This window comes from Euprymna scolopes, chromosome 28, assembly GCF_053919585.1.
Source record: "Euprymna scolopes isolate OS-2025 chromosome 28, ASM5391958v1, whole genome shotgun sequence".
In the NCBI taxonomy this organism is placed as follows: domain Eukaryota; kingdom Metazoa; phylum Mollusca; class Cephalopoda; order Sepiida; family Sepiolidae; genus Euprymna; species Euprymna scolopes.
The window spans coordinates 91,471,737-91,494,088 of NC_136509.1; the positions used below are offsets into that span (position 1 = coordinate 91,471,737).

The following is a 22,352-nucleotide window of genomic DNA, read 5'->3' on the forward strand; positions in this document are numbered from 1 at the left end:
TTTTTCTCATTTTAACGTAACATATTTCACAAAACTTTTTGATTAAAAAAAAATAAAAAAAAAAATAAAATAAAAAATTCAGCGTTCTTCAGCCATTTTTCTCATTTTAACGTAACATATTTCACAAAACTTTTTGATTAAAAAAAAATAAAAAAAAAAAAAAAATAAAAAAAATTCAGCGTTCTTCAGCCATTTTTCTCATTTTAACGTAACATATTTCACAAAACTTTTTGATTAAAAAAAAATTAAAAAAAAAAAAAAACGATTTAAAATTGTTTAACAAGTATCTCCTTAGATACTAACGTCCAAGTACATGGATTTGATGAATTGTTAGTTTATCGAGTTACAGACGCAGCTGGTGGCAGCACAGACATAGTTTCTCTATAGCTCATTCCCTTACACAGTCACATTCCTGACCCACCTCCCAGATAGCGAGGGTCATAAACTTTTACTATTAAATCTAGTCTTGACTATATTAGACTTGTTTCAGAATCTTTTGATATGAGGAGTGATAATTTTCATTTATTGTATTTAATAGATCGTGAAATACACCGACTCATGGGACAACAGATATAGGTACTAAGTAATATTCGGTTCCAACTCAATACTATTTTGAATTACTTAGGAATCAATGGTTGATGGAACGAGAGGGTCCCATTTGAAATTCCATACAAGTTCCCAAGTTCGGGGGCTACATCAGTCAAAATGTTGTGAGAATAAGTATATGCATGATGGTTGCTGCATCTTTCCAGATGATCGCCGTCACAGAGTTTTCCCCATTTCGTCCTACATACATACACACATGCATATACATATACACACATATGCATATACATACACATACACTGCTGATCAAAAATTTAACACCACTTAAAAATCTTTAAAAAAAAACAACTTTTTTTAAGGATAGATTTTAAACTCTTCCAACTTAAGATTACTAATACTACAATCTAAAAGGTTATGAAAACAAAAAGGTACATTCCGAAAATGTTATTTAAAAATTTGCATTTTTATTAAATTAGGCTTTTTACACATGATCAAAATTATAAGACCAAGGGTATAAATTGTTAGATTTATGGTAATTCTAATGGTTTTAGTTCAGTTAGAGATTAGCAATCACTGTGTAAAGGTGTTACCATACCTAAAGCAAGAAAACTAATCGAAGTTAAGCACTCTCGAATTCTAGGATTCCATAAGCAAGGTTTGTCACAGTGAGCGATAGCAGCTAAGGTAAATCGCAGTAAAAACTTATTTGCAACTTTCTAAAGAACACTGAGAATTATGGAAAAGCAAAATCCTTTGGTACGCCCCCCCCCAAATTTCTCTTGCATTGAGTAGGAGAATCAGACGGGTTGTTATGAATGACAGAGGATTTACTTCTAGTCAAATTAAGGCGGTTACAGATGCTGATTGCAGTCCAATAACCATCAGACGACACTTACAACAAGGCATGGTAAATAAAAAGTATAAATAAATTCTTCGATTGCTTCCACGTCACAAAGTCGACCACTTAAGATTTGGTCGTGAATACAAAACCTGAGACGTTGAGAAGTGGAAGAAAATCCGGTTTTCTGATGAGAAAAAATTCAATTTAGATGGTCCATCAGGCTTCCAGCGATATTGGCAAGACAAAAACATGCCCATTGAAATTTTTTCCACATGTGATAGTGGTGGAGGGTCCGTAATGGTATGGGGGTGCCTTTTCCTACAGAGGGGCGGTGGAGCTCAAGATGGTGCAGGGTCGTCAGACAGCAGCTGGTTATGTTAGCATGCTACAAAAAGCATCTTTGATGATGGAGGGTCATCGTTTGTGTGGGGATGGATAGTTATTCCAATAGGATAATACTGCAATCCATGCTGCAAGACGGACCTTAAGCTTTCTACAAGAAAATGGAGTCCAGTTCTTGGGACATCCTGCATACTCACCGAACTTGAACCTAATTGAAAATGTTTGGGGGTGAATGACAAGAGAGGTTTATCAAAATGGCAAACAATATTCAACAAAAAATGAACTTTGTGAAGCCATCTTCAGAAACTGGAGCAGGATCCCCCGCACCTTAACGGAAACCCTTATTTCTAGCATGCCCCAGAGAATTTTTGAAGTCATCTAAAGCAGTGGAGGTAGAACTCATTAAGTTTAATTGTTGAATGTTTTCATACACTTTTTGTACAACTTAATAGAATTTTTGTCTCTGGTCTTATAATTTTCATCATGTGTAGAAAGCCTAATTTAATAAAAATGGACATTTTTTAAATAAAATTTTTTGAATGTCACTTTTTGTTTCTATAACCTTTTAGATCGTAGCATTGGTAACGATAAGTCGGAAGAGTTTAAAAACTATCCTTAAAAAAAAGTTTTTTGTTTTTTTTTAAAGATTTTTAAGTGGTCTTAAATTTTTGATCAGCAGTGTATGCACATACATATGCTCATACATACATATGTACACATATGCACATGCATACATATGCACATGCATACACATATGCACACATGTGCACATGCATACACACGCACACATATGCACATGCATACACACATGCACATGCATACACATATGCATATACATACATACATATGTACACATACATACACACATGCGTATACATACGTACACACATGCGCATACATACATACGTATACACACATGCGCATACATACATACATATGTACACACACATGCGCATACATACATACATATGTACACACGCACGCACGCACATACATACATATGTACACACGCACACACATACATACATACACACACACACGCACATACATACATACACACACACACGCACATACATACATATGTACACACACACACGCACATACATACATATGTACACACACACACGCACATACATACATATGTACACACACACACGCACATACATACATACATACATATGTACACACACACATACATACATACACACACGCACATACATACATACATATGTACACACACACACACGCACATACATACATATGTACACACACACACACACATACATACATACATACATATGTACACACACACACATACATACATACATACATATGTACACACACACACATACATACATACATACATATGTACACACACACACATACATACATACATACATATGTACACACACACACATACATACATACATACATATGTACACACACACACATATATATATATATATATATATATATATATATATATATATATATTACTTAGGACTTCTATGCAATCATAAATTCCATACAGATTCCCAAGTTCGACAGGATGTATTTGAAGAAAACCGGGTACATCAGTCAAAATGTTGCGAGAATAATTATATACACACATGCATACATACATACATATATGGTAGCTTCTTGACAGACTATGGATACCCACTGTAAAGGTGCCTGCACATGGAATTTTTGTGGCAAGAGTTGTGTAATCTTCAACCACATCTCTCCTGAGTCGGCGTTGTTAAATACCAGTGACAAGTGGAGGTTCAGGACTAATAGAAACAACGCTGAGATAAGAAGAGAGCACATACAGCACCTACAATTCCCAAATAGTCACCCATCTAGCATTAGCCAAATTCAATGTTGCTTAACTTTGGTGATCTGACGAGAACCGGTGTGTCAACGTGGTTATGCCTTATATGCACACATACACAACTTCGAGATCAACATGATTGCAATGTCTACTACTACTATGTGTTATCTACACAACATAACTATGCGATAAGCAGTCATCCAGATAATGTTCTAAAGTTAAGATTTGTCCACTGTAACGGTACAAATATTATTTATGTTTCGGATTAAAAATGGACGGACATGTTTTTCACCTTGCAAATCAGATTTCCGTAAATATCCGCTCTGGTTCGATTGGCACCCAATGTAAACTGCTGGAAAATGCCAAGCACCAATCAAATCTTAAAAATACTAAGAAACAGAAAGTAAAATTTATCGGATACTAATTACAATTTTCAAAATAGTGGATATGAATTACAATTTTTTTTTTTGTAAACATGTAAAAACATTAAAATAAAATATAACCACCTATTGTTTTATTTTTTTATTATGGTTCTGAAAGTTGAACACATTTTTATTTATTTTCTCAGATGATTGAAATGTAAAGAATATAATTTTGTTAAGAGGTTTTATGATTTTAAACAGATAGCTCAAACATTTGATTGAACCCTGAAATTTTACAGATTCTTTTTTTTTTTTTCTTTTACTCACTTTCGCCCCTAACAGGCATATCACCACTTGTACGCAAGAGGCTACTAATTAGGACCATATCTAGGAAAGATTAACAAGATGTCAGTTTATGCTACATTTAAACTAATGCATATCATTACAGTCAGTATATATTGAAAATTGTGGTAAAGTAAAAACTGTCTTATCATCATCCATGTCAATGCATTTATGTAATTATTTGGAAAGCCTGCTTAGTTATAGTCACAAAATAATATCATTTCACTTAAAATGATGGTGTCGGTAGTAGAAAGGAAAAGAAAACAATAATGTGGAATTTTATAGTGAAGCAAGGGTTGCCTAATAACTAAGCTTCTCAATATATTCGTTTATTTCTTTGTAAAACTTGCTGAGTAATCTTCTGAAAATGACGTCCTTTTTTCAAAATAATTTTGTTGTCGATAGTAGAAAAAAAAAAAATCAAACACAGTAATCTGGAATTTGATAATGAAGCAAGGGATGTTTAATCACTTTACCGTGTCAATGTATTTATGCATTAATTTGAAAATCCTGCTGAGACATCTTCCAAAAATAATTTTTCTTACAATTATAGTGCCGATAGTGAGGAATGGAAGGAATTCAGTAATGTTTAAATTTATGGAAATTTATGGTGAAGCAAGGGTTGCCTAATCATTAACCAAGACAATGTATTTATGTATTAATTTGGTACAATTATTTCATACATGTGTAATACTCGTCCTAGGGTAGGTAAAATATTTTTTTTTGCTCGAAATAGCAAATGATACATAGACATTAAAAATTCCTCTATCCTACAAATAACAAATATGCTCCAAATCAACTTCAATTTTCCCATTGTTTATCCGTCCCGAGCAATTTTACAGATATTTTTTTTTTTTGTACTCATCTTCACCCCTAACAAAGCATATCACCACTTGAACGTAAGGGGCTACTAATTAGGACCATATCTAGGAAAGATTAACAAGATTTCAGTTTATGTTACATTTAAACTTCTGCATATCAGTACAGTCAGGGAAGCAGGTAGCAGGAAGGGAATTCCAAAGTCTAGCTGTTCAAGGTGTTACGAGGGAGGATTTCGAGAAAATAATAATAAAAGTCAACTGTTTGTTTAAAATGTGTGCTAAAGTATTCTAGGCAGTCCTAATAATCAAATCTCAAAAGTTTTTAATTCACAAAATAGTTTAAAAGCCAGAGTATAGTAATAGAAAGTTTAGAATGGTCTAGAAGGCCCCAGAGGGTTCTGCAATAATCGAGAATGGGTTGTGGTGCCATATAAATAAAGATGGAGAGGGAAACAGATCAGTTATCAGTTTGTACCCGTTAAGGGAACTCCGGTCTCTGATTCATGGATAAAGAATCCAAAACACAAAAAGGAAAATACATTCCCTCAACCCAAGGCAAGCTTGCAGAAACTGTCTTCTGGACTAGTGGTAAATACAATTTTGAAATTTTCTCATTGACTAAACATTTAAAAGAAAAATCATTATGTATTTCATTATTAATAGAGTGAATAGTCACTTGAAGTCTGGCCTGTTAGCGGTTCTTAATTTTGACTACCTTACTTCTCCCTCGTACCCTCCACTTCCTCGTCCTGGTTTTTGACCAGAGTTTCGCAAACAGTCATTTCTTTTTGTATTGATAGTAGTAATTCTAATCATCTGTATCTTTTGTTAACCGACCCTTTTCATTTTGTTTTGTTATTGTTGTAAATATTTGTTAACAAAACTTTTCATTTATTTCGTTTTTGTTGAAAATAAAGGAAAATATCATTTTCCTAAAATCATATTTCATATCTTTCATATATATATTTTTTTTTAATTGTTACATCTTTAAGGCAACAAAGCGAAGAACCTATTAGTATAGAAAGCTTTCTGGCATTTAGGGACTTCAACACCAAACTAATACATAATCACGTTACTTGGATTGATTTTTTTTCAGGAACAATTTTACAATAAAGTTGTAGTGTTGTTTTCTTTAAGGCGACAACGTTATCGTTCCAACCTGTATTTAAAGTTAGTTTGACAGGTACTTAAAAGTGGTAATGAGTTTTACAACAGTTATGAATGGTTTGCAGACCGTCTTGGGTTTGCGACAGTTGAACACTGGTACAGGTTATACAGTTGAGAGTTGGTTGGTTGCTTGCTTTTGTTTTACGGCATATCAACCCTTTTCGGGTTATTTAATGCTGAATCCAAAGATTTTGAAGAAAATTTTTTTTAATAGAATATATTTGTTGTTTTCACGTCGGTTTCTATTCAACCCATAGTTGGGACCCTAACAGGTACTACCACTCCGGGTCAGAGTGGACCTGGGAGCAATGGTAATTAAAGGGTGGCTCCACACTCCCCAAAGCCCACAAGCTGGGGCCTCACAACTGGATATAGTTTAAGGTCATATCCAGGACCCCCATTGAGGGGCTTTTACCCTCTGCAGGGGGGACAGTCGGCATATTCTAATGCCCCACCGACAGGGCCAGTTGAGAGTTGGAAACCGTCAAAGGCAAGTTGTGGCTCGGGAGAGATTATAGGACATTACGTTGTGAGTGAAACAGTCGCATTTGCAAATGATTCTCCAAGTGGCAGCTAGAAATAATAAAACGCTTATCTTTTGGCGATTGTGTTTTTTTTTTTCACTGATAATCTTCCAAAGCTCATTACTGAGTGAAAAATGTCTTTTTAACCATTGTTTGTTTGCTTTTTTTTTTTTTAAACGAACAATTCAAATTATTTCAACAATAAAAGGTTTAATAGAACAATGTATGCTTTTTTTTTTTTTTTTAACGAAGGCTGTTTTATAAAAAACATTTGAAAAAATTTGAATGTTTTTACCTTTGAATTTTCATACCTTTAAATCTTAACATAAAATTCGGTGTACATTTAAAATTACACTTATTTAAAAAAAAAAAAAAAAAAAAAATATTTATGATGTACGTATTTGTCATGGAACGAAGATGTAATATTCCAAAAATCATATGGGTTTGGCTAGTAAACGAAAATGCTTTGTTGTCTTAGTTTAACTAAAGATAAATTTATCCGTAGAGCACTTGATTAAAAAATGAATTGATCAACCAACTGATAAACACAACCACAACAGTTGAAGGTGTGGATGTTAGCGTTTAGAGGATCGATGGTGACACACACGCATACACACACGGAGTGCAACTAATATTTCCAGAACGTGTCAAAATTTGTGTTTTGTTTTATTTCACTTTTTATTATAGTCATGAACGCGAGTGCACTTTCTCAGCAGCAGCTAATATGAGAGGAAACAACACAGCCAGAAGACGATGACCACGAATATAGCTATGAACTAATTCTACAAAACTTTTTTTTTTGAACTCGTATAATAATGCATATGTACTAGCCCTACAAACTCTAATTTCTTAAATCCATGCGGAAACACAAACTTATTGAACGATGGAGATGTGGAGTTAACTGGCCTTGATGATACGTCTTAAGATTCATGTTCTCCTCCCTTTAATGAGTTGAACTTCATGCGATGAATCGCGGGGTTTGAACGTTTTGTGACGATTGTCTCAAGTCCAAAGCAACAGATTCACTCAGTTCTAAGAAATCAGGTCTTTTGTTAATGACGGAGTTTTGAACGGTGCTATCACATGCACTGTACAGGTGAGCGGTCTGGTAAATTGGTGGGATAGATGTGATGGTGCGGTAGGCAGTCCAATCTGTACAAAACTCTTTTGAAACTGAGGTTGTGTAATCTCAGGAGTAATGCTGGGTGGTTTCACCGATGCAGAGGTATGTCTGTATGGAGACGCTGCGGCAGTTAATGCTGGAGGCTTCCTTCAGGTTCCCAAGAGGTGCCCACTACGTTGTTTTCCAATGCACAAGATTGTAAGTTGATCACAGAGAGTAGTAATGTTCAACGCCATTAATGTGTCTGTGTACAATTCAGGAAAATTATTGAGGTACAGGTGGTGTTTGTGGAAAATGTCAGCTTATGTGTAAGTAGAGAGTCCTATGGTATGCCCACTTGTTGAAGCGATGAGGACCAATCAGGATCGGTAAGGTTCTCTTCTTTTTGTAGCACCATGTTTGCCAAGAAGATCAAGGAGAACACAAATCTTAAAACGTATAGTCAACACCAGTCAACATCTGAAAAAAGAAACAAATATGTTCTAGTGAATAACTCTACATAGCCATCATTGAGGTTGGCAGCGTTGGTGAGCAGGGTAACATGATTTTACACTCCCTATTTGGGCAATGGTGAAGATTTGATTTTAGTTCAAACACAAAGAAATGAATTTGCTGTGACTAACTCTACAGCCAATGTCACCCAGCAGAGAGGCATACTTCATTTATAACTTGATATTTTTTCTTTAAAATGACTCAGCAAAAATAATGTAAACAAATCGTGTTGAAAGAAATTTTTTTTTTTTTAATGTAGAAACGTGTGTATTTGGATTTTTTTTTTTTTCATTATTATCTTTTAATGTTTATTTTTGGCCAGAAAAATGAGCAGATTTGATTGGTTGTTTTTCCACTTCCTGAACAAGCATAATCAACCAATCAAATCTCTTGTGTAGGAGTATTAGAATAAGAGGAGTGAAAACAATCAAAATTGTGTTCAATATTTTTGTTTCTAGCAAAAGAAGAAAAAAAAAATTGATAAAAACCTGTAAAACTTGATTGTTCTGAAAAGTGTCTAATGATACAAAGAATTTTTTTTAAATGTCAACCAATAAGGGGGAGGAGAATTTTTCAAGGCTCTTGGATGATTTTCTAAACAATAATCAAAAGGGACCATTCTTATCAAGTGTTCTGTAAATGGCAAGTTGGTGGAAGCAATGAAATCAATGAAACTTGTTGCAGATAAGAAATTGAGCATAGAAATAGCAAATATTGATGGCATGTTAGGAGAGAGAGGTAGAGTGAGAGGAGGAAGGGGAGAGAGGTGGAGAGAAAGGGGGAAGGAGGGAGGGTAGAGGGAGATGGGAAAGAGAGGAGGGTGAAGAGAGACGGGAGGGGAGGAGAGGGGATGGAGGAAGGGAGACGGTAGGGGGATGAAGGGAGAGGGGAGGGGAGGAGAGGGGATGGAGGGAGACGGGAGGCAGAGAGGTGGATGGGAGACTGGGAAGGGGAAGGGCTGAACACAGAGAAAACGGGGGGGGGGGGGGATGAAGAAAGAAGGATAGAAGGGCAATGGACGGAGAAAGAGAGGGGGCGCTGGGCGAAAATGGGCGAATCCCCAGGAGAATCAAATTTTATATACTATATATTAAGTTATGAAAATATACATGGAAATTAAGCTACACAGAATTTCTATGTTTGATTCCCCTAAAGATTCGTCCGTCTCCGTATAGTGCCCTTCTATGCCTCTCTCCGTTTAGCACCCCTCTATCTCTTATTATTGATATCTTTCCTCGCGTATCTTAACTTCACCTTATATGTTAAGCTTTTTATTATCTCGATAAGTCTCCATTTAAAGAATCCTTCAATATTTCTTTGATCACCTGAACCGATGAAGCCCGGAAGCCATCTCAATTAAGAACAAAATAGGACAAAATAAATTAAACAAAATAATTTAAACAGATATGTACTAAAATATATTAAATAAATAATTGAAAAATTGATATTAAAATAAATTATATAGAAATAAGGATAGACAAGCTATGATTAAATAAAAATGAACATTAGAGATAATGTGTGCGGTCCTAGTTTTTCTTCAGAAAGATAAACAGAAAGCAATATGGCTGACGAGAGAGAGCCTAGCATTATTTACCATTAACTGGTTCCCCCTTATGTTAGGTACCAATGTTTTTCTGACCTTCTGTACAGTTTTAAATATATATATGTGTGTGTGTGTGTGTGTGTTGCAAAGAAAAAAAATATACGGCATATCTTGACCAATAATTGATATTTAAAGCGTATGGTGGGAGATGTCCTTTTCTCTTTGCTGCAACCTCTATCTCACAGAAGAGATGTTGCGAGTTTGTCTCTGCTTTATCGTTATTTTCATGGAAAGCGTTCGACTGAGCTTCAATCTATGGTCGCCCCTCGCCAAACTTTCACAAGAAACACTAGACTAGCTGAAAACATTATCAATAATTTTCCCCACTCTTTATCTGTGCCTAAACCTAAACAGATTCCATGATCAAAGCTTCTTTCTTAGAACTGCACGCCTGTGGAATTGTCTTCCGTTTTCCAGCTGTCTATAATATGGTTGTCTTCAAGTCCAACGTGAACAAGTTTCTGATGAGCCGTTCCACTTAAGTTAACAAATTTACCGAACTTCCATTACTATCGATTACTATATTGTCCTTTTGACTACTCTACACTCTTTAACCCTTATCCTTGAGTGGCCTATCGACCTTGATAAGTGGTGATGCCTATGTAAAAAAAAAAAAAAAAAGTGTATGGGATAAATTTTCCATTCCTTGCAAAGAAAAAAATATACGGCATATCTTGACCAATAATCAATATTTAAAGCGTATTACTTCAGATTCTTTTGCTGCATATAACTTGAAGTCACTCTGAGCCTCCACCAAACCTTTCAGGATGTGACCATCAGCATTCTTCAAGAGTTTTATCCTGGCAACAACTCGTTCTTGGTGTTGAACGCAGCAATGGTCGGTGTCTTTCCCAAGTGCACCTAGCACATAATAGTTCGTGGTGTTGAAATCAGGAGAGTTAGAGAGGTCAGATGTTGGAATTGGTGAAGTTCTCGGATAGCTATTTCTGTGTTTTCCTGGAAGTGTGACATGGATCTGCTGTCACATACGAAATGCCTTCAATAAGTTTCCAGACTTTTTTATCTTGAGTGGCATAAAAGATTCAAGGAAGACAGGGAGTCTGTAAGGGATGATGAGAGGTGTGGGAGGAACAAGGAAGTCAGAACAGCAGAGTTGATTGGCCAAATAAAGAATTTCATGAATAAGGACCGTCGTGTGTCTATAGAGACAATGTTTACAGTTTGATGTCAGTGTGGGAACTGTACACACTTATTCGCATGGAACTGAAGATGCAGAAGATTTGTATGTAGTTTTTCCCAAGGGTGCTCAAAGAAGATCACAGACCATTTGACCAAGATTGGCATCGAGACAGTTCCTCCCTATCCCTGCAGTTCACACCTTCCTCACTGTAACATTTGGTTATTCACTAATCTGAAGAAAAACTTTAGAGGCTGTCGTTATGAGACAATTGAGGAGATGAAAGAAGCTGGGATGAGAGTTATTGAAACGCTCACACAAGAGGTCTTCCATAGGGCTTTCCAGAAGTTGTTGGAACGGTACAACAAGTGCATTGCAGCCAGAGGAGATTACTTTGAACGGGACTAGAGTTTCATGTGCGTACTATCAATAAAAGTGTGTATACAAAAAAGTCTGGAAACTTATCATAAACCGCTTGTATCTCTACAATTATATATAAGGAACACTGTGTTTGTGTGAGTTTGTTGCCTATGGATTCCAAAACGGCTGGACTGATTTTTATGAAATTTCATAAAAATGTTCTTTATGTACCTGGCATTGTTCTTAAAAAGGTTTTGTATAAGAATGTCTTTGATAAGTATTGATAATTGAAAAAATCTGATGAAAGAAAGAAACAGGCGATTTGGACCAAAGTTAACAGTTGATGTAGCCCAACATTGCAAGTGCATTTGAAAATTTTTATTACCACACAAGCTGAAAGGTCTGACATATAAAATCAGCAGCAGGTTCTTTGATATGATAGGGGTATGTTCAAAATAAATGTTTCTGTTTAAAGCATAATTGGGCCATGATACCTGACTTTTGCACTTTAAACTTTAATTTAAGCCGTTATATATAAAAATAATATAAAATCAACAGTAGGTTCTCTACAGTGACAGTGCAATGTAAACTACAATGTATTATGGACTAAGTAACTGCAGGGAGACCTGTGAAGCTTTGTTCCAGTTAATTTCGTCAAGTAGTTTTTTTTCTCTAATGCACTCTCCACAGTGGGCTGGCAAGCAGACATATGGATTTTTAGCAACTTCCTCAAATCATTATGAAACCTATACATTTGAATATCTGAGAGTCTGAAGTTGCAACATAATGGGCTCATTTGTCTCCTAACTTCAATTATTTCTCAAAATATGCCTGTTTGAAGTTTGTGAATTTTTGTAAAACTGTGACTACAGTAATTTTTCCAAGGAGTAAATTTGGGTGCACTTGAATTGCTCAGAATTTCTTCCAGAAACCACTAAATATGTCCTATAAGCCCGTTGATGGGTCAGCAACTAAAGCAGACAATCGATTTGATTGAAAAAAAAAAAAAAAAAGAAAAGGCATCGATGACAATAAAAATATGGGAGTGTGAAACATTTGTTGATCATCATTCAATCCAGGGCAACATCGGATCTCCCTGCTAGTATATATATATATATATGAGAGAGAGGTGAGAGAAAGGGAGAAACGTGCATGGGAAAAAAATCAACCTCAATTTGGATGCAATGGCTACTCTCTTCAGAATCGATATTTTCAGAAATCTCCATCATGCATCGCATTAAAAATTCATTGCTCCAACTTCAATATCCAAAAATGTCAGCTGAATCATTAAGTAGCATGAATACCTGGCGTTGTCCCGGAATTACTGAGGACACCATAATTAACCGTTTCATTGTTATTTTTCAACTCATTTATTTGTCGTTATAGTTTAGGATGTGTCAGACACTGCACGAGTAAGAAAAGAGAGTGGTGGGGGTTAATCTTAGACCTAGGAACCTGTCATCTGGAAAAATGTTTCTGACAAAGGGGGAAGAATTACTGCTTTCTGTGCTGAAATCTATCCATCTAACGCTTATCGTTAGCTAGTTTTTGATCTTGAAATAGTATTTTTTTTTACCTCTTTGCATCAAGTGGTTTCATGTTTTGTCTGGAGCGATTTCCATCAAAAAGTTTGGGGGTTTCTTTTTTTTTTTTTTTAGTAATAGCCTATCTATGACATGCATCTTAATAGTGTTTATAAACCGAGAGGCCACTTCCTAGATTATAGCCGTGACCAACGGACCTCTATAGATGGGAAGCTTAAAAAATCAGTAGAAATAGCCCCTTACCCAAATGAAATGTCTAAAGACATAGTCCAAAAAAACTGAAAATTACCTAGTCTGATTACGAGACGGATAAATAGACACTTTTTTTCATTTATTTTTATTTTTGAGAAAAATAAAAATAAATTTTCGACACCAAAATCTCAACCACCAATAGCTATGACTAATAATATGCTACCTGAAAGCTCTTCGTTCAAACTCCTTGGCTTAACATTCACAGGCAACATGAATTGGAACAAGTAAATTGAGGACATTGCCAAGGCTGCTGCGACAAAAGATGGGCTCTCTCTACCATGCTAGAAAGTTGGTCACACCTGAAAGTATCTTATATCTTTACAAGGCCACCATTTGCCTATGCATGAAGTATTGCTGCCACATCTAGGCTGATGCATCTTCCACTAGTCTCTCCCTCTTAGATAAAGTCCAAAAAAAGAGTATTCAACCTAATAGGTCCTGCACTATTAGCCAAACTCCAACGTCTGTCCCATTGCCAAAATATGGTGTCTCTGTGCCTGTTTTACAAGTATTTTAATGAAATGTGCTCTGACAAACACAAGGTACTTATACCCCCTCAACGTAAATACTCTCAACTAACCCTCCAAACAGCAAAATCCCACCTCTCAACTGTACAAATCCATAGATACTGTAAGGCTTTCTACTATGATAGTTTCTTCCCTTTGAACTGCTAAACTTTGGAATTCCCTTCTGGGTCCCCGCTTTCCTGATTGTACTGACATGCAGAAGTTCAAGTGTAGTGTGAACAGACAGAGCTGCTCAACTCCCTACATAGTATCTCTGTAGATTTGGTCTCAAATAGTAGCCCCTTTCATACAAGCGGCTTAGGGTGACAGGAAAAGTACCTCTAAATAAATGTCAGTCAATAAATGTCGGTTGTTTCGCAAAGGAAAAAAGGGAATAGAGTTATTTCTTTGCTTATGTTCCTTGCGACGGAGTCTACAACGTGTTAGGTTTCTACATACTAACAACTACATTACACATTAAGAGGAGCGGTATTTAAAAGGTATTCGACACGTCAGAGACGGACAAAGATAGATGTGTTACGTACGGTGATCGAGGGCAACAGGAAAAGACCTGTAAAACAATGTCTCTAAATAAACGTCGATTGTTTCCCTGAGGAAAAAAGTGAGTAGAGTTACTCCTTTTCTTATGTTCCTTGTGATGGAGTCTGCAACGTGTTGGGTCCTTAAATATTAACGACTACGGTACACTAGGTGGCAGAAACATGCAATCAAGTAAAGCTTGACTGAGCTCTCACATATGTGGTTAGTCTTTGATGGTAGATTCGTGATTGGTTAGCCATCTTGTATGACCTTGCTCAAGACCACCGTACATAGGCGAGGAAAGAAGATGGTTCAATCAAATCAGGATAAACATTGATGCAATACCAATAGGGACATGGCTCAGTGGTTAATGACATTGACTGACAATTGTGTGTGCCAAGTTTGAAGACTGTTCGAATCAGAGAAACAATATCGTTTAGGAATATTGGTAACTTTCAAGTGGTCCCTTCCATAAGTACTAGTGATGGGACCATTCCTATATTTTTCCCTGATTCCGATACAATTACCAATTCCGTGCTAAATTCCTGACTCCAATTCTTTATAAATCTCTAATTATTTAACTATAAGATTATCATTTTCCCCGATGTTCGTAAAAACACACGTTAAATATGCAGATATTTTCCTAAACGTCAAAATACACTTGTAGAGGATGATCTATCGATTTTAGCTTTATTGGTATTTTAAAATCAATAGATATTTATTATTCTATGATTATTACCAGCAATGGAAGATTTTACTTTAAACAAAATCAAATAAAAAAAAAAAAAAAAGACAATTAATAGAATTGTTTTGGCATCGAAAAATAGGCATCAATTTTTCCGATTCCGATGCCCCCAAATTTTCCGATTCCCAATTCCAAGTAATCGTCCCAACACTAATAAGTACCTAATGTTTTTCTGTAAAGAATTCTAACTGAAAAGATATCAGGGAAATGAATACTAACAATAATCATTGGATTCATTTGAAATGAATGAATAGTGCTCAACCACAACAAAAAAGAGGAAACAGTGATTCAGTGGCTAATGACACAGATTGATAATCTGGGTGTGCCAAGTTCGAATCCAGTTCGTTCCACAGAAACAATTTAACTTAAGGAAGTTGGGCTCCAAAATCAACAGAAATTAGACCATTCTTGTAATGACCTGATCCCTGTTGACTGCATTCTAATACTGGTTCTGTGCAGTTCTAGGAAGTCCACCATCCCAAGTTTTGCCTTTTCTTTTAGAAGAGATTAGTTTATTGCTAATCACCAGGCGCCATCGCCGGGGAATACCGACGGGACTTTTTGCAGGTCAGAGTGCCCCTCCTCAGGGACATTGTTTTCTCAATCCCACTTTCTAACTTAGTTATTACAGTTCTTGCAGCGGGAAAGAATTACGTAAATACTCTTCAGGATGTTGGCAACCTTCTTGTGGTCCTTCCCATAAATACTTGATGTTCTTTTAGAAAGAATTCTACCTGGAAAGATATCAGAGAAACGAATGCCAACAGAAACAAAGAAACTGTTGGACTGAAGAATATAAATACATGAGCAGTCCTATCACCATTCCCCGATATGAGCACCTTATGCAATTAATAAACTAACCGTTTATCAGAGAAAAGGCAAAGCCTAGAAAGGTAGATGTTCTAGAGTTGAACAAAACCATGCATCCGCCCGTCAGCAACAAAGGAATGACATTGGCTAAGTAGTCAACGACACAAAATGAAAACATGGTGTGCCAAGTTCGAATTCAGTTCATTCCTGTAATAGAAATCATCACTCTCGCAAACGACGTCGTGTTTGCTTAGCTTGTAAAATGCCAGCAGAAAATCTAGAAAAGAAAAGACAAGCATATTTTTTTAGGTTGCTCATTGGTGAACGTATGCCATCAATATGTACACAATTGGTAACTGTTAAATGGGACAAATTTGAGTGGAGTTTTTTGTTGGACAGCTCAGAACGAGAACGAACGGTGGAAGATAATATCAAATACACGAGGATTTATTGCAAGTTGAGGAAAGAAAGGAAAAAAGATTTTTGTGCGTTGTATCGACAACAGGACGGTTTGACACTGCCAGTTTTTTTTTTTTTTTTTTTTTTTTTTGCTTGTTTTGTTCCCTTTCAATGTTATAATTCCACAGAAACATTTTCATTTTATGATGTCTGCAACCTTCGCGTAGATCCTCTCATAACCAACTAATACCTTTCAAGAAAAAATTCCAACTAGAAAGATATCAGGGAAACAAATTCCAACACTAATCATATCATTCATTCAAAATGAATGAAAGATGCTCAACAACAACAAAAACAATGTAACCATGGCAACAGAAAAGGGTTCATTACTGCTGATTAATGATGTGACTGGCCAACAGAAATGCTATTGCAAACTTGGACAAAACTGACCAACTGAAATGCTATTACAAACTTGGGCAAAACTGACCAACTGGAAAGCTATTTCAATTCAATTTCAAATTTGGGAAAAACTGACCAACAGAAATGCTATTTTAACCCTGCTCAAAACTGACCAACAAAAATGCTATTTCAACGTTGAGAAAAACTGACCAACAAAAATGCTATTTCAACGTTGAAAAAAACTGACCAACAAAAATGCTATTTCAACGTTGGGCAAAACTGACCAACAAACATGCTATTTCAACGTTTGGCAAAACTGACCAACAAACATGCTATTTCAACGTTGGGCAAAACTGACCAGCAAAAATGCCATTTTAACCTTGGGCAAAACTGATCGACAAAAAGGGCCATTTTAACCTTGGGCAAAACTGACCAATTGGTAAACTATTTCAAACTTGGGCAAAACTGACAAACAGAAACTATATTTCAAACTTGGGCAAAACTGATCAACAGAAATTATATTTCAACCTTCAGCAAAACTGACCAACAGAAATGCTATTTCAACCTTGGTCAAAACTGACCAACAGGAATGCTATTTCAACCTTGGTCAAAACTGACCAACAGAAATTCATTGGAAATGAATGATGTAAAACAGCAACAATGTAACCATGGCAACAAAAATGATTCATTACAGCTGATTAATTATATGACCCAATAAATGATTCTCTTTGTTTGTTAAAAGGTGGGATTCCTACCATTCGCATGTCTGATGGGAATACTTTATAATAATCGTAATTATATTTGGGTTAGGAAAAACATTTTTTATATAAACAATTATTTCTATTAGAAACATTATTCATTGGATCACACCAAAACCAAAAAAATATTTTGCTAATATTTTTTGTGAGCCTTTTTTATATTGCATAGAGAGCAACTACTAATACCACACACACATTATATATATATATATATATATATATATTAGTAAAACCTTAGGATAAGTTTTTTTCAGGTTACGATGTGGAATACAATGTTTTTTCTGGGCCCCTGGTTACGGTATTTGCCCCGCCTTATGGTATTATTTATAAAGTTATTTGATTATATACATGTGTATTTTATACTGTGCTGTATTTTATTACCGATTTTTAATGCCGTATCCCGGGGTTAACGGTTTAGTTTCCTCGATGAATCGCCTGTGATTATTAAAGTGTGATCGATGAATGAACCGACTATATTATGTTTATTTATACAAACATTGGCTACATATGTGCATACCTGTTTCAAAAGTGTTTATTTTCAGAGAGGCCACATCAATCAAGCCAAAAAGCGGAACTAAATTCAAGAACATTTTTTTTTTACATATCAAAGGTTGTTTATCTACTTTTATTAAATAAAAGAGGAATTACCAATAAAGAAAAAAAGGAAAGGAATTTATACTAATAGAGAAGGGAACAGATAAGGGTTGGTTGGTTGGTTTTGTTTTACGGCATATCAACCCTTTTCAGGTCATTTAATGCCGAATCCAGTGATTTTGAAGAAAAAAACTTTTTAATAGAATTTTTTTTTCTTTTTTTTTTTTCAAGTCGGTTTCTATTTAACCCATAGTTGGGACCCTACACTTCGGATCAGAGTGGACCTGGGAGCAATGGCAATTAAAGGGTGGCTCCACACTCCGCAAAGCCCGCAAGCTGGAACCTCACCATTGGATATAGTTTAAGGTCATATCCAGGACCAAAACAGACAAGGGAAAGAAGCAGTGAAAATAAAAAAAAAAACACAGAGGAGGGGGTGGGGGGTCATCAAAAGATTGAACAAATATTTTGAATCTATTTTTCAAAGAGATTTTTTTCATTTATATTAGCACTTAATATTCTCAAGTAACTCATCTAAGTATTAATGGCGTTAGTATACTTAGCGTCATCTCTTTTCTTATTAATGGTCAAGGAAACACTATTTAAAATTCGAGTACAACTGACCAAAGGAAACGCTATTACAAACTTGGGCACAAACGACCAACACAAATTCTATTTCAAAATTGGGCACAAATGACCAACAGAAATTCTATTTTAAAATTGGGCACAAATGACCAACAGAAATTCTATTTCAAAATTGGGCACAAATGACCAACAGAAATTCTATTTCAAAATTGGGCACAAATGACCAACAGAAATTCTATTTCAAAATTGGGCACAAATGACCAACAGAAATTCTATTTCAAACTTGGGCACAAATGACCAACAGAAATTCTATTTCAAACTTGGGCATGACTGACCAACAGAAATTCTATTTCAAACTTGGGCATGACTGACCAACAGAAATTCTATTTCAAACTTGGGCATGACTGACCAACAGAAATTCTATTTCAAACTTGGGCATGACTGACCAACAGAAATTCTATTTCAAACTTGGGCATGACTGACCAACAGAAATTCTATTTCAAACTTGGGCACAAATGACCAACAGAAATTCTATCTCAAAATTGGGCACAAATGACCAACAGAAATTCTATTTCAAACTTGGGCATGACTGACCAACAGAAATTCTATTTCAAACTTGGGCATGACTGACCAACAGAAATTCTATTTCAAACTTGGGCATGACTGACCAACAGAAATTCTATTTCAAACTTGGGCATGACTGACCAACAGAAATTCTATTTCAAACTTGGGCATGACTGACCAACAGAAATTCTATTTCAAACTTGGGCACAAATGACCAACAGAAATTCTATCTCAAAATTGGGCACAAATGACCAACAGAAATTCTATTTCAAAATTGGGCACAAATGACCAACAGAAATTCTATTTCAAACTTGGGCACAAATGACCAACAGAAATTCTATTTCAAACTTGGGCACAAATGACCAACAGAAATTCAATTTCAAACTTGGGCACGATTAATAAACAGAAATTCTATTTCAAACTTGGGCATGACTGACCAACAGAAATTCTATTTCAAACTTGAGCACGACTAATAAACAGAAATTCTATTTCAAACTTGGGCATGACTGACCAACAAAAATTCTATTTCAAACTTGGGCACGACTAATAAACAGAAATTCTATTTCAAACTTGGGCATGACTGACCAACAGAAATTCTATTTCAAACTTGGGCACGACTGACCAACAGAAATTCTATTTCAAACTTGGGCATGACTGACCAACAGAAATTCTATTTCAAACTTGGGCACAACTAATAAACAGAAATTCTATTTCAAACTTGGGCACGACTGATCAAAGGAAATGCTATTTCAAAATTGGGCACGACTGACCAACGAAAATACTTGTTTAAGCAAATCTAAACAAAAAACTTTCGTTAAATCTGCTAATTTGTAGCAATTTAACAATGAAAAAATACTTTCAAACTGAAACGCGACGATCGAATAAATTCTGCGTCTAAAAATGATTCATTAAATATTTACAAAATAATCGGAAACCAACAAGATTATTAGAAATGCCCATTTACAATGCAATCCATTCAGGTTGCCAATTTGCCTGTTGTGCGGACAGTGGGCGTGAGATATCGTTGGGGAATAGGTATGAATCAATCTTTTTTCCCCCCACCCTCAGCTACATGTGCAAAATAGACTCACAAGAACAGCTCATTAAGGCGGAAACTTCAAAACAATGATTTACAACCTTTTTCAAATGATTCTGATTTATCATTTGAATCGAGAAATAAGCGAGCAACTTTAGCAAAAACACGTCATTCCGACTTCCTGTTATAGAATACTCTCATGACCGTTTATTACAAATGCCTGTCGACATAGCGTTCATTAGTGATTAAGTTCGTTCTGTTCACGTGTTAATTGCTGATGACCTGGAGGAAAAACAGTAGTGCACATAGTCAAAGGTGGCTTTGTTGACTAGGTTCGAATGCCCAGATCAGCAGTCGTTATCATTTGATAGTATAATCATGAAACACTACTGTCAGTAGGTAAAAAAAATTAATATTTATTTAAAATTATATATATATATATATATATATATATATATATATATAAACTTTAAAATAATTATAACAATAATAATTCACAAAGATACAAGAATATTTGAAATTAGTTAAGATAAATACAGTATGATCGGAATCTTTGTAATGAGAAAAAAGATGGCAGTTTGTCCGTTGTATGAACTATATAAGTTGTTCATAATAGTGTTTTTCTATGTTTTTAAGGTAAATATCTGATGAGTAAGTGACTGAAAATGCAGCAAAGACATAATTTTGCCGATTGGATCTTTTAGAATTCCCGCACATAATTTTTTGTGTCTACACGAGAAAGATCTTTTTTTTTTTTTTGCCTGTAAAATGTTAAAGCTCAAGACTTGTGCAAATCAGCTATCCACGCATAATTCCACGCATAATTTTTTGCGTCTACTTATGCAAATCGGAAACTCATTATCATCTCAAGGACTTGTACAGATTAGCTACCCATTGGAAACTTTTCTGAAATTAAACATGCCTTTCAATTCAAATTATTCATTCTGTGGGTGGTATTAACCTGAATGATCGACCCCTTCATGGAGAGAAAAAATACGAAGATAATGAAGAGTAGGGAAAAAAAAAAAATTTTTTTTTAATAACAGCAAGTCTTCTTTTATGAATAAGTTATTTTAACAAAGTTTCAATAAAAAAAAAAAATGAATTTATTGATTTAATAAAAATTTAAAGCATTATTCGACAGACAATGTTCTTCATTTTTGCCCTGTTTCTTTCGAAACCTATTTTTTTACGTAACATTTCGCTGACTTCTTTATCCAGTGAAAAACCAATGTACATCGAAATGACCACAAGCTCCTTTTTCACACCATTACAACAATGATCATATATTATCATTATCGTAATGATATTCAAAAATACAAATTTACAAAGAGAGGTCACTCATATTTTTTTGCCAGGGTTGCCAGATCGGCCTTTTTAAAGCCAAATTTCATGAATTTGGCCTTTTTTTAAAAAGCAGTTCGGCCTACAAAAATTGTATTTGTTTTTTTTTTCAAAGTGCGAGATAGGGACTAACAACAAGAAGAATATTATATCGGCGGTTGGAGAGAAGATGAATAACAAACAAGTGAAGCATGCATGAACCCCCCCCCCCGGGGGTGCATAGTGACCGAGGCAAAAAAAAAAAAAATGACTAAGTTCAGCATTGCCTCCCCCCCACCCTCATTTAACCTCAAAAGTCCCCAGGGGACGTCCAATCCTGGTGAAAATGAACAAACAGTGCAGTTTTAGGCCTTAACATATGTAAATTTGAGTTCTGCACCATGCAAAAAAAGAAATGACTAAGTCCATCATTTGCCCCTCACCCCCACCCACCCAATTTAGCCCCAAAGTCCCCAAGGCCTTAACATATTTAAATTTGAGATGCAAAACTGCTGAATAGACATACACAAAAACATTTGGGACAAATATGCTTAAATAGTCCCAAAAATGGAGTCTTTTTATTAATACTAAAAGAGCCCCTAGGGCACACCCAAGAGTTATCGCCAAGTATCCATCCATCCATAGCCCTTGAGACCCTGGAGGGGCATAGGCCATCTACAAGTTTTTGTAGATGTTTTTGTAGTGAGGAGTCTGTTTTTTTTTTTTTTTACAGGGTGAGTGTGCTGGCCCCACGCCCAACCTTCCCAGAAAATACATACAGCGCCTAGCCTTCCCAAATGGTCACCCATCTGGTACTGGCCAG

At 35.5% G+C, this 22,352-nt stretch overlaps 2 protein-coding genes across 11 annotated transcripts in view; one reads left to right on the forward strand and one right to left on the reverse strand.

Moving 5' to 3' along the window:
• LOC145249721 (E3 ubiquitin-protein ligase NEDD4-like) overlaps positions 1–22,352 on the reverse strand; it is a 622,527-nt gene that overhangs the window by 458,492 nt on the left and 141,683 nt on the right. The window lies entirely within an intron of this gene.
• Positions 5,637–22,352, forward strand: part of LOC145249724 (complex I assembly factor TIMMDC1, mitochondrial-like) — a 227,470-nt gene continuing 210,754 nt past the window's right edge. Inside the window, exon 1 of the mRNA XM_080111627.1 lies at positions 5,637–5,655. The gene's annotated coding sequence lies outside the window, so the exon portion shown is untranslated. The remainder of the gene's footprint in view (positions 5,656–22,352) is intronic.